Genomic DNA, 11,371 nt, shown 5'->3' with positions numbered 1-11,371 from the left:
GTGCTGGACCGGTCGGTGACCATGCTCTCCTCGCACTGCAGCAGGGTGAAGCGCGCGGCTAGGACCAGGAAGTGGCGGTGCTGCTTCTTCTGGCACAGCCGGCACGGGCACTCCAAGACCCGCAGATCCGCAGGGGCCCAGGCTGCGAAACGGATCGCACCACAGAAGCAGCCCTGGCGAGTCAGACCAAGCCGGGGAACTCAAAGCGCCCTCGCAGCTGAGGCCCCTCAGCTTCCGGAACGCCCCCACCCACCCACCGTGCTCCTGCTGCGCGCGCAGGTCCAGCTCAGCCAGGAGACTCTAGGATGGCTGACGGATTTAGCAATGGCCTGGGGAGCAGCAAATATTTAAGCCGCACCTCCTGAGCCCACTGCAACCAGCATTTCTGCCGCATCCTTCGCACCAACAATAGATCGCTGCTCGCTCCCCGCTGCTTGGCTCCAGAAGCCCATGTGGACTGGTGAGTACAGGGCGGCTGGTGACCTGGATCGCTTCACAAGCGGCAGGCCGCCATAGCTGGTCGTCACCGAGTTCTTGGCGGCTGCAACCTGCGAAGGCAATGTCCAGAGCCCCTAGTTTCCTGCTCAGTAGCTGAATAGACTACTGGTCTGCACTAGCAGGGCTGACCAATGTGATGGTCAGTCACATTTTCAAAATGATGTAGAGATCTTTCCCTTGACTATCGGGGTAATAGGTGCTCTCTGCAGCATTAGTGGGAACGCAGACTTTTGCTAAGAAAGATGCTATTGGTTATTGAGATGTAACTATAACAACCAAAAGCTTGTGGGGGAGCAGAAGAGCGGGATCAGAGGTTGAAGGGGCGGGTGGGAAGCCAGGAAACACCATATACGTATATGACAGTGTGTGAGGTGGGGTGTGAGTGCGTTATTTCCTCTTGTTTCTAGGTCTGTACTTGACATCATTTTTCACAGTTCTGGGTCCTTTTTGTTTTTAGTATTTCTGTTGCTGTTTTCTGGCTTCTTTGTCTTTGTAGTATTCTGACGAATACGTCCAACATTTTGCAGGATTTTTTTTTTGGTTGGTCATGGGGCTTCAACCCTGGGCCTGGGCACTGTCCCTGAACTCTTCAGCTCAAGGCTATCTCTCTACCTCTTGAGCCACAGTGCCACTCATGTTGCAGGATTTTAAAAATTTATTTTAACTAATTGTATAAACCCATCAGTTTATAATTACAGTACATCTTAATCTATATAATCAGTTTCATCATTCTCTCCCCATCTCTCCCAACACAACCCCTCCCCTAAATTTTCCTACTTTCATAGGAAATATCATGATTGCATTCTCCTCCCCTCTGACCTGGACTTTCATGGGTATTTCTCCTATCCTCTAGTTTGCCCCTGATTGCAATTCCAAAAATAATGCCTAATGATTTTACCCATGCTGAGAATTTTTTTTCTTAGGTGATCCAGGAAAGCTAGAGGTGACTGGGGTAGGCAGAATGCCCCTGGTTGCACAAAATTTAAGGCACTGTCACTCTTTTACTCAACAGAGAGAATCTTTGTCTTGGCTCTGAGGGAAGGGCCTAAATTTTGTTATTGGTGTTTCATCCTGTTGAGAAGTTAATTGCATATAGATCATATTCTATTTAGTTTGGTTTCCCTGAATTGTTGTTGCCAACAGAAAGCACTGAGTTTTTCCAGTTGAGTAGGAATGTGTCATATTCAAGCAAAACATCCTAATCTATTGAAACTATACTTTCAAAAAACCCTCTAGTAATGTTTTATTTTTAGAAGTTGGTTAACAAAATCCCAAGTTTACTTTCTCCTGGCTTTTAAATATTACAGGGGAGAGAAAATAAAATTCAAGATACTTTCCCCACAGTGTTGTATATTTTTTCAAATAAAATAAAGATATCTATCTTAGGTTTTTTTATATTTGGAGATCCAGGTTTCACCATTGTGTTACTAAAACAAGATGGTTACAGGCTCACACCTGTAATCCTGACTATTCAGGAGGCTGAAATCTGAGAATCACCATTCGAAGCCAGTCCTAGGAAGGAAAGTCCATGACACTCTCATCTCTAGTTAACCACAAATAAAAGCTAAAGGCAGAGCTGTGACTCAAGCAGCAGAGCACTATCTTTCAGCAAAAAAGCTCAGGGACAGTGCCTAGGCACTGAGTTCAAGCCCCAGGACTAAAAGAAATAATAAACACAGGATTAAGTGCATAGAATCTAATTACATGTGGAGGATTACTTTGAATTTCAGATGTTGGTACTAACCACAGTACAGATCTATCCGTTAACACACAGAAAATAGTTTAAGGAACTATTAAATTTTAAAAAATTAAATATTAAAATTTAAATATTAAAATGTTTTTCAACATAAATGGAACAAAAATGTCTCATACATGAATTGAGTAATGAAAAGTAATCAATATCCTAGAAGAGAAGTTTATAAATGTTTGTAACAGTGCTGGAGATTGACTGGCTGAGGGCATCAAGCTTGGTAGCTAGGTACTATACTATAAGTACTTGAGTTATGTCTCCAGACCTTAATATTTTAAATATATTTTTATATACAAGTATTACAGAGTTAAGTTTGTTTCCCAACATTTGATATGAAAAAGGTGATAGGTTTCTTTATCTTTTTTCTGGCCTCAAATATCCTAGAAAAGTGCTTTATCAGAACTGGGAGTGTTGGCCTAGTGGTAGAGTGCTTGCCTAGCACGCAGAAAGCGTTGGGTTCAATTCCTTGGTACCACATACATACAAAAAGCCGTAAGTGGGGTTATGACTCAAGTGTAAGAGCGCTAACCTTGTGAAAGCCCAGGCCCTGAGTTCAAGCTGCAGGGTTGCAAAAAAAATAAAATAAAATAAAAAGATGTTTTGGGGACCTGGAGTGCTTGCCTAGCATGCATGAAGACCCGGGTTTGATTTCTGGGTACCACATACACAGAAAAAAGCTGGAAGTAGTGCTGTGGCTTACGTGGTAGAGATATAGCCTTGAGAAAGCCCAAGTGCTTAATCATGAACTACATAGCCAGCCATCCCCGCTCCTTGCATTTAAGAAAGATTTCTTTTTTTTCCTTTTTTTTTTTTGCCAGTTCTGGTGCTTTCAGAACTGAATGCCTGAGCACTGTCCTTAAGCAATTTTGTTCAAGGCTATATCTCTACCACTTAAGCCACAGCACCACTTCCATCTTTTTTCTGTGTATGTGGTACCAAATAATTGAATCAAGGGCTTTGTGAATGCTAGGAGAGTACTCTACCACTAGGTCACACTCTCGGCCCTAAGGAAGATTACTTGTTACAAGATTATCATCTTTTTGAGTAATTCAATACAAATATGTACACATTCTGACCAAAATGAAATCAGGGTCTCAGATGCTAGTTTAGTGCACATTTCTAGACAGTTAATCCAAAAGAATTATTTACCTCTAAATGTAGTATGACTGGTTAACTTGAACAGTCCTATTCCAGACTTACCATATTGTGGAACATAATTAAACATTTCCAAAGTTCAGTGGCTTTACACAAGTTCTGTTTGACAATTTCATGCTAGAAATATTAGTCAAGAGATCAAGGTATAGATGGGAGGACTTTAAAAAAACAAGAATTTGATACCAAAATAAATCAGTGTGCTACAGCTTGCTGAATTAAGATTTGAAAGGAAGCGAGTTTCAGAAATGAAATATCCAACCCCTCATTAATGGGTGAGCTTGAGCACTCACAGGCATGTTTAGGGACTCAGCACAGGATTTAGGTGAGTGACCTGGGGAATAATACACCTCAGACTTGGGAATGTAAAAATGTAAGATACTGTAACAATATGAGAATAACCAAGGGACAACAAAATGGATGAGAAATAACATAATACATTAAGAAAAATATTCACACATTATTTAGCTATTGTTTCCATATCCTGGAGGTCCTTTCATATAGCTTCATCCTATATGGTCTTATGTATCTAGGTTTTGAGCTATTATGATCCTCTGCTAGGAGAGTACAAACTTTGTACTAATTGTTACAAATGAAGGAAACCATTGAGCCTATATTCATTTGGGTCTGGCATACTTCACTTAATATGATTTTTGTCTAAGTCTTTACATTTCCTTACAAATGGGGGGATATCGTTCTTTCTGATGGCAGCATAGAATTCCATTGTGTATAAATACCACATCAACTGAGGGGCATTTGGGTTGGTTCCATATCTTTGCTATGGTAAATAGTGCTGCAATGAACATCGTTATGCTAGTGGGTTTAATATGTCCTTGTTTCCGGACGAGTGGGTAAATGCCAAGTAGTGGAATTGCTGGGTAATAGTGGAGCTCTATGTTTATTTAGTCTTTTAAGGAACTGCCATACTGCTTTCCATAGTGGTTGAACGAGTTTACACTCCTACCAACAGTGCAGTAGTGATCCCTCTCCTACCAATAGTGCAGTAGTGATCCCTCCTGGCCACATTGCCTCCAGCATCTTTTGTAATTAGATTTCTTGATAGTTGGCCCATCTTTTAATGGGATGGTTGTTTCTTTGGAGATTAGTTTTGGAGTGATTCAATTTTTTGAGCTGTTGATATATTTTAGATATGAGGCCTTTGTTTGTTGTATGGTTAGTGAAGATCGTCTCCCACTCCATAGGCTATTTAGCTTGCTATCTCTGTCCTTTGCCATACAGAAGGTCTGCAGCTTAGTGCAGTCCCACTTATCCAGACTTTCTTTGATTTGTTGTGTTTCTGGGTCTTTATAAAGAAAGTTTGAAACTGTGCCAAGGACACCGAGTATATCTCCTATTCCTTCTTGTAAGTTTTCAGTGTATCTGCTTTTACCTCGAGGTCTTTGATCTGTTTGGAGTTAATCCTGGTTCAGGCTGACATAGAAGGATCCAACTTTAGTTGTCTGCAGGCGCTTAACCAGTTCTCTGGGCACCACTTGTTGAAGAGGCTGTCTTTCTCCCATTTTTGGCTCCCTTATCAAAGATTAGGTGGCCATAGGTCTGTGGTTTAATATCTGGATCCTCAGTTCTATTCCACTGGTCCTCAGGCCTGTTGTTGTGCCAGTACCAAGCTGTTTTGATAATTACAGCTCTGTAATAGTCTAAAGTTTGGTATTGAAATTCCTCCTGCGCTGTTCTTTCTGCTGAGAATTGTTTTTGCTATGCGGGGTCTTTTATTATTCCATATGAAATTTTGGATTGCCTCTTCTATTTCTTTAAAAAATGACATTGGGACATTCATGGGTATTGGATTGAATCTGTAGATAGCCCTTGGCAAGATTGTCATTTTCACGATGTTAATTCTTCCAATCCAGGAGCATGGGAGGTTTTCCCATTTCCTTAGTTCTGCTTTAATTTCCTTTTTCAGGATTTTAAAGTTTTCATCATAAAGGTCCTTTACAGTCTTAAGTTAATTCCTAGGTACTTTATTTTCTTTGAGGCTATTGCGAAAGGAGTTTCTTTCCTGATTGCTGCCCTGATCCTCTGGTTGTTGGCATAAAGGTAGGCAGTTGACTTTGAGGGTTAATTTTATACCCTGTTGCCTTGCCAGAGTTTCGAATCAGCTCAAGCAACTTAGGAGTAGAGTCTATGGGGTTCTCTAAATACAGAATCATGTCAGCTGCGAAGAGGAAAAGTTTTATTTCCTCTTTTCCTATTTGGATCCCCTTTATGCTTTTGCTTCTTGCCTTATTGCTCTGGCTAAGGATTCTAATACTATGTTGAAGAGAAGTGGAGAGAGTGGGCATCCTTGTCTCATTCCTGATTTTAGATGAAATGGCTTTAGCTTTTCGCCACTAAGTATAATGCTAGCTGTGGCTTTGTCATACACAGCCTTTATTATACTGGGGAATGTTCCATGGAGTCCTAGTTTCTCCAGAGCTTTTATCATAAAGGGGCGTTGGATCTTGTCAAATGCCTTTTCTGCATCTATTGCTCCAGTTAATGTGATGAATTATGTTAATTGGCTTGCGTATATTGACCCAGCTTTTCATCCCTGTGATGAATCCTGTTTGATCATGTTGTATAAATTTTTGATAAGGTCCTGAAGACGGTTGGACAGTATTTTGCTGAGAAGATTTGCATCAATATTCTTCAAAGAAATGAGTCTATAATTCTATTTCTTTGATGAGTCCCTGCCTGGTTTGGGATGAGGGTTATGGTGGCTTCATAGAAGGAGTTTGGCAAAGGGCCTTCGTTTTCAATTTTATTGAAGAGCTTGAGGAGGATTGGTGAGAGCTCTGCTTTGAAGACCTTATGGAACTCAGCTGTGAATCCATCTGGCCCTGGGCTTTTCTTGGATGGGAGGTCTCTTATTGTCATTTCTATTGCAGTGCTTGGAATAGGTCTGTTTAATTAGATTAGGTCTTCTTGGTTCCGTTTGGTTATGTTAATACTGGCTGGAAATTCATCCATCTCTTCTAGATTCTCAAGTTTGTTGGCATAAAGGTTTGAAAAGTATTCCCTTATGATGCTCTGGATCTTGGTAATTTCTGTCATGATATTTCCATTCTCATCCATGATTTTGTTTATTTGGGTGTGCTCCCTTCTCTTTTTGTAAGATTTACTAAGGGTGTATCAATTTTGTTAATTTTGTCAAAGAACCAACTCCTTGTTTTGTTGATTATTTCTATGGTTTTTTGGGACACCAATTCATTTAATTCTGCTTTGATCTTAATAATTTGCTTCCTTCTACTGGAATTGGGATTGGTTTGTTGCTCTTTTTCCAAGAGCTTAAGGTGTGCCATGAAATTGTTGGTTTGCGATTTTTCCAATTTGTTAATGTAGGCACTCACAGCAATACATTTTCCTCTGAGAACTGCCTTTGCTGTGTCCCAAAGGAGCTGGTATTTTGTGTGCTCCTTTTTTTTTGGCCAGTCCTGGGCTTGGGCTCAGGGCTTGAGCACTGTCCTTGGACTTTCTCAAGGCTAGAGCTCTACCACTTGAGCCTCAGCACCACTTCTGGCTTTTTGCTATGTATGTGGTACCGAGGAATCGAACCCAGGTCTTCATGCATTCTAGGCAAGCACTCTACCACTAGGCCAAACTCCTGGCCCCTTGTGTGCTCCTTTTTGTTACATTTCATAAACTGTTGAATTTCTGTTCTGATCTCCTTAATGATCCAGTGGTGATTCAACAATGTGTTGTTCAATCCCCATGAGTTACAGGGTTTTTGTTGGTGGAGATTGATATTCAGTTCCAATTTGCTGCCCTTGTGGTCTGAGAGAATTCAAGGATAATTTCAGTTTTTCTGTACCTGCAGAGGTTTCCTTTATGCCCTAAAATATGATCTATTTTAGAAAATGTTCCATGTGATGCTGAAAAAAATGTATATTCTGGTGTTGCTGGTGGAGTAATCTGCAGATGTTAGGTCTAGTTGTTCTATACAGTTGTTCAATTCTGAGGTTTCTCTGTTCAGTTTTTGCCTGATCTGTCCGTAGGTGACAATGGTATGTTAAAGTCACCAACAATCACTGTGTTTGGATCTATGTGTGGTTTTAGTGAAAGTAAAGTTTACTTGATGAAGTTCGGTGCTCCAGGATTAGGTGTGTAGATATTTAGTATGGTTATATCGTCCTGGAGGAGAGATCCCTTTATAGGATGTAATAACCTTTTTTGTCTCTTCTCACTAATTTTAGTTTGAAGTCTATTTTATCTGATATGAGGATGGCAACTCCAGTCGGAGGGGTATCTCGGTTGATTCTGTATCTTATAAGCATGATTGTGCTAGTAGGTTTAGTGTGGTCTTGTTTATGTTCTATTGGATGAATGCCTAGATGTGAGATTGCTAGGTCATAGGGAAGCTCTACGTTTAATCTTGATCGGAACCTCCATACTGCTTTCTAGAGTAGCTGAACAAGATTACATTCCTACCCACAGTTTGATAGAGTTCCCTTCTGCCCATATCCCTGCCAGTATTTGTTATTGTTTGTTTTCTTGATATTGGCCATTCTAACTGGAGTGAGGTGGAATCTCAGTGTTGTTTTTATTTTTATTTTTTTATGGCCAGAGATATTGAGCATTTGTCCATATGCCTATCAGCCTTTCTTCCTTCTTGTTCTGACTTCAAGTCTTTAGCTCACTTATTAATTGGATTCAATATTTACATCAATCGATGGTTGGGAACAAAATCACTTAGGATTTCTTTTTTTGTTTGATTTTTTTCAATTTAATTTTATTGTCAGGGTGAGAAACAAAATTTCTTACATATAGTTTTTTTCTGGATTGCTAGAATTCTCTAGCTCAGTTACAACGGTGAAATTTTGTGTTAACCTGCAAGGCAGTAATAAGACATGGGATCTTGGAAATTTATCTTGCATAAGCCAGTCACATTGAGCTACCTCTGGTATACCAGTGAAACACTCCATAGTGTTAACAGTTACCATCATAAAGAGAGAACTAGGCAGAGAATTACTGTGGAAAAGAGAAGGTAAGCACTGGAACTAGAGTCCCATGATGCCCAAATACTGGTTTTCTTATGTTAAATATATAGAGAGATAGATATAGATATAGATATATCAGAGTTGAATTGTATTAAGGGTTTCCATTTTTAATGTCTTTTTGCTTAATAAATATTTGTTTGCCTAAAGAGCTCCCAAATTGGTTGGAAGTTCTTTCTGATTCCTCTTTTAAGGTTTCTTTATTTTTTGCTATTATAAAGGTGTTATTATATTTTGCTATTATATTTTGCTATTATAAAGGGTTACCATTTCATAAGTCAACAAATGAGTACATTTATTATTTATTATAATTAATAGAAATGTTAGTTATATTTGCCAGATAGAGGGAGCATTACTTCACACACATTGATACCCCTCCTCATGTTTTTGTCCCCATTTCCCTCTCCCCACTCCCAATACATTTCTTTTGGAACAATGTCACTCCTTCATTTGCTCTCTCTCAGTATTTTTCTCCCATCCTCACCCACAAATTGTATAGTTTGTTTTCAGAATAGTGTCTACTGAGTACTACTGCTGCATTTGTTCATTCTTTGTGCTTCCATTTCTATGCCCTCCTTACCCACCTCCTAAAGAACAAATAAGACAAAAAAAATCTCTTCTATCCATTTCCTGGACTTCATTTCAATAAATATTATTTATATGATCAGATACACATACCTATTGTGCCTTTGTGTTCCTGTCTTAAGAGTTTAAGTGTATCTTCTGTCTTGCTCCGTATGTGAATACTAAGAGTCCTATATAATTTATCGTGTCCCTATGTATTTTAGATCTAGCTTCCACATATAAGAGAGAACATGTGCTGTTTGTCTCTCTGAGTTTGACCTACCTCACTTAACATTATTTGTTCTGGGTCCATCTATTTCCCTGCAAAGGACATAATATTATGCTTTCTAATGGTCATGTAGAATTCCATTGTTTATAGGTACCACATTTTTTTAGATCTCTCATCTAGGGATGAGGGCATCTGGGCTGTTTCCATAACTTGGCTATTGTGAATAGTGCAACATTAAAAATGGACATGCAGTAAGTTTCACTATTGAAACTGATTAAACACACATAGTTTTTTGTTTGCTTTGGTTTTTTCATATATTTTTTATTGTAATTAATAGAAAGGTGCTAGACCAAATGCCCCCCAAACCAGGAAAAGGGCAAAGAAATGAATGTTGAAATCATGCTGTAATACAACCCTCCTTGTATTTGAATTGTGGTTTTGCTTATTTTTGAATTGTATTTTATTGTCGGGATAATGTACAGGGAGGTTACAGTTACATTCCTCATGTAATGGGTAAATACTTCTCAAACCTTGATGCCCCTTCTCATGTTTTTGTCCCCTTTTCTCTCCCTCCACCCGCTCCCAATCATCTTGTTTTCCCCCCTCCCTTCCCTATTTCAAATAAACAAATAAGTGTATATACAGTATACCAGGTAACAAAGTCAGGTACGGTAACCACATGAGATTAACGATAACTGGAAAAAAGACAAGAAATAATTTCACATAGTACATTAAGAATAACAATCACACAAGATAAACCTCTTGTTTCCATAACCTAGAGTTCATTTTGTTTAGTCTTATCCTGTATGACCATGTGTACATAGGTTGTGAGCTCTTGTGATCCTCTGCTAGGAAAATCCTAGATGTGTACTAATTATTACAAATGAGGGAAGCCATGGAGCCTATGATCCTTTGGGTCTAGCTTACTTCACTTAATATGATTTTTTCCAAGTCTTTCCATTTCCTTACAAATGGGGTGATGTCATTCTTTCTGATGGCAGCATAGAATTCTTTTGTGTCTGTAGGCTATTTTTATTGTCTCTTCAGAGAAGTGTCTCTTTTAAGTCTTTAGCCCACCTTTTAATGGGATGGTTATTTCTTTGAGGATTTGTTTTTGAGAGATTCAATTTTTTGAGCTGTAGGTATATTTTAGATATGAGGCCCTTGTCTGTTGTATGGCTAGTGAAGATCTTCTCCCACTCTGTGGGCTTTCTATTTAACTTGTTATGTCCTTTGCCATACATAAGCTCTGCAGTTTCAGTCCCATTTGTCCAAACTCTGTTTAATTTGTTGTTTCTTGACCTTTATTAAGAAAGTTTTGACCTGTGCCAGTGAATCCTAGTGTATCTCTTATTTCTTCCTGTAAAGTTTCAAGGATATCTGTTTTTACCTCAAGGTCTTTGATTCATTTGGAATTAATTCTGGTGCAGGGTGACATATAAGGATCCAGCTTTAGTTTTCTACAGGTGCTTAACCAATTCTGTCAGTACCATTTGTTAAAGAGGCTGTCTTTCTTCCATGTTATTTTTTTTGGCTCCCTTATTGAAGATTAGGTAGCCATAGGTCTGTGGGTTGATTTCTGGGTCTTCAGTTATATTCCATTGGTCCTCAGGCCTATTCTTGTGCCAGTACCAAGCTGTTTTGATTACTATAGTTCTGGTTTACTTCTAAACATCAGAATTCTAAGTGTTTTTACCATAAAGAAATAAGTGGTGGCTCTGGCCTGTAATCCTAGCTACTCAGGAGGCTGAGATCTGAGGAACCAGCCAGGGCACTACAAAGCCTATAAGACGCATCTCCAATTAATCACTGGGAAACCAGAAGTGGCCACATGACTAAAGGGGTAGGGCTATAGCCTTGAGCAAGGAGGTTAGGGACAATGTCCATGCCAAGGGGTAGGAGGGCAACCTTGAGCTGAAAAGCTCAGGGAAAATGCCTAGGCCCAGACTTCAAGTCCCACGACCGAACCACACACACACACACACACACAAAAAGAGAAAGAAATGAGAAGATAGCCATTCCACAATTTGTATGCACAGAATACATATTTCTAAAAGTCATATGATACCCCATAACTATTTACAAATTGCTTTCCATGGACTACTTGAGAATTCTTTTAAAATTAAAACCAAGTAGGGGCCGGGAGTTTGGCCTAGTGGTAGAGTGCTTGCCTAGCATGCACGA

At 39.4% G+C, this 11,371-nt stretch overlaps 1 long non-coding RNA gene across 1 annotated transcript in view; it reads left to right on the top strand.

Annotated features, from left to right (window-relative positions):
- Positions 1-305: 305 nt before the first annotated feature.
- LOC150040881 (uncharacterized) overlaps positions 306-11,371 on the top strand; it is a 142,456-nt gene continuing 131,390 nt past the window's right edge. The window contains exon 1 of the long non-coding RNA XR_016533871.1: positions 306-460. This is a non-coding gene — a long non-coding RNA (uncharacterized LOC150040881). The remainder of the gene's footprint in view (positions 461-11,371) is intronic.

This window comes from Megascapheus bottae, chromosome X (genome assembly GCF_031878675.1).
Source record: "Megascapheus bottae isolate mThoBot1 chromosome X, mThoBot2.hap1, whole genome shotgun sequence".
Lineage (NCBI taxonomy): Eukaryota > Metazoa > Chordata > Mammalia > Rodentia > Geomyidae > Megascapheus > Megascapheus bottae.
Note: the sequence above shows the minus strand (reverse complement) of the source record. Positions and strands in the feature narration are given on the sequence as shown.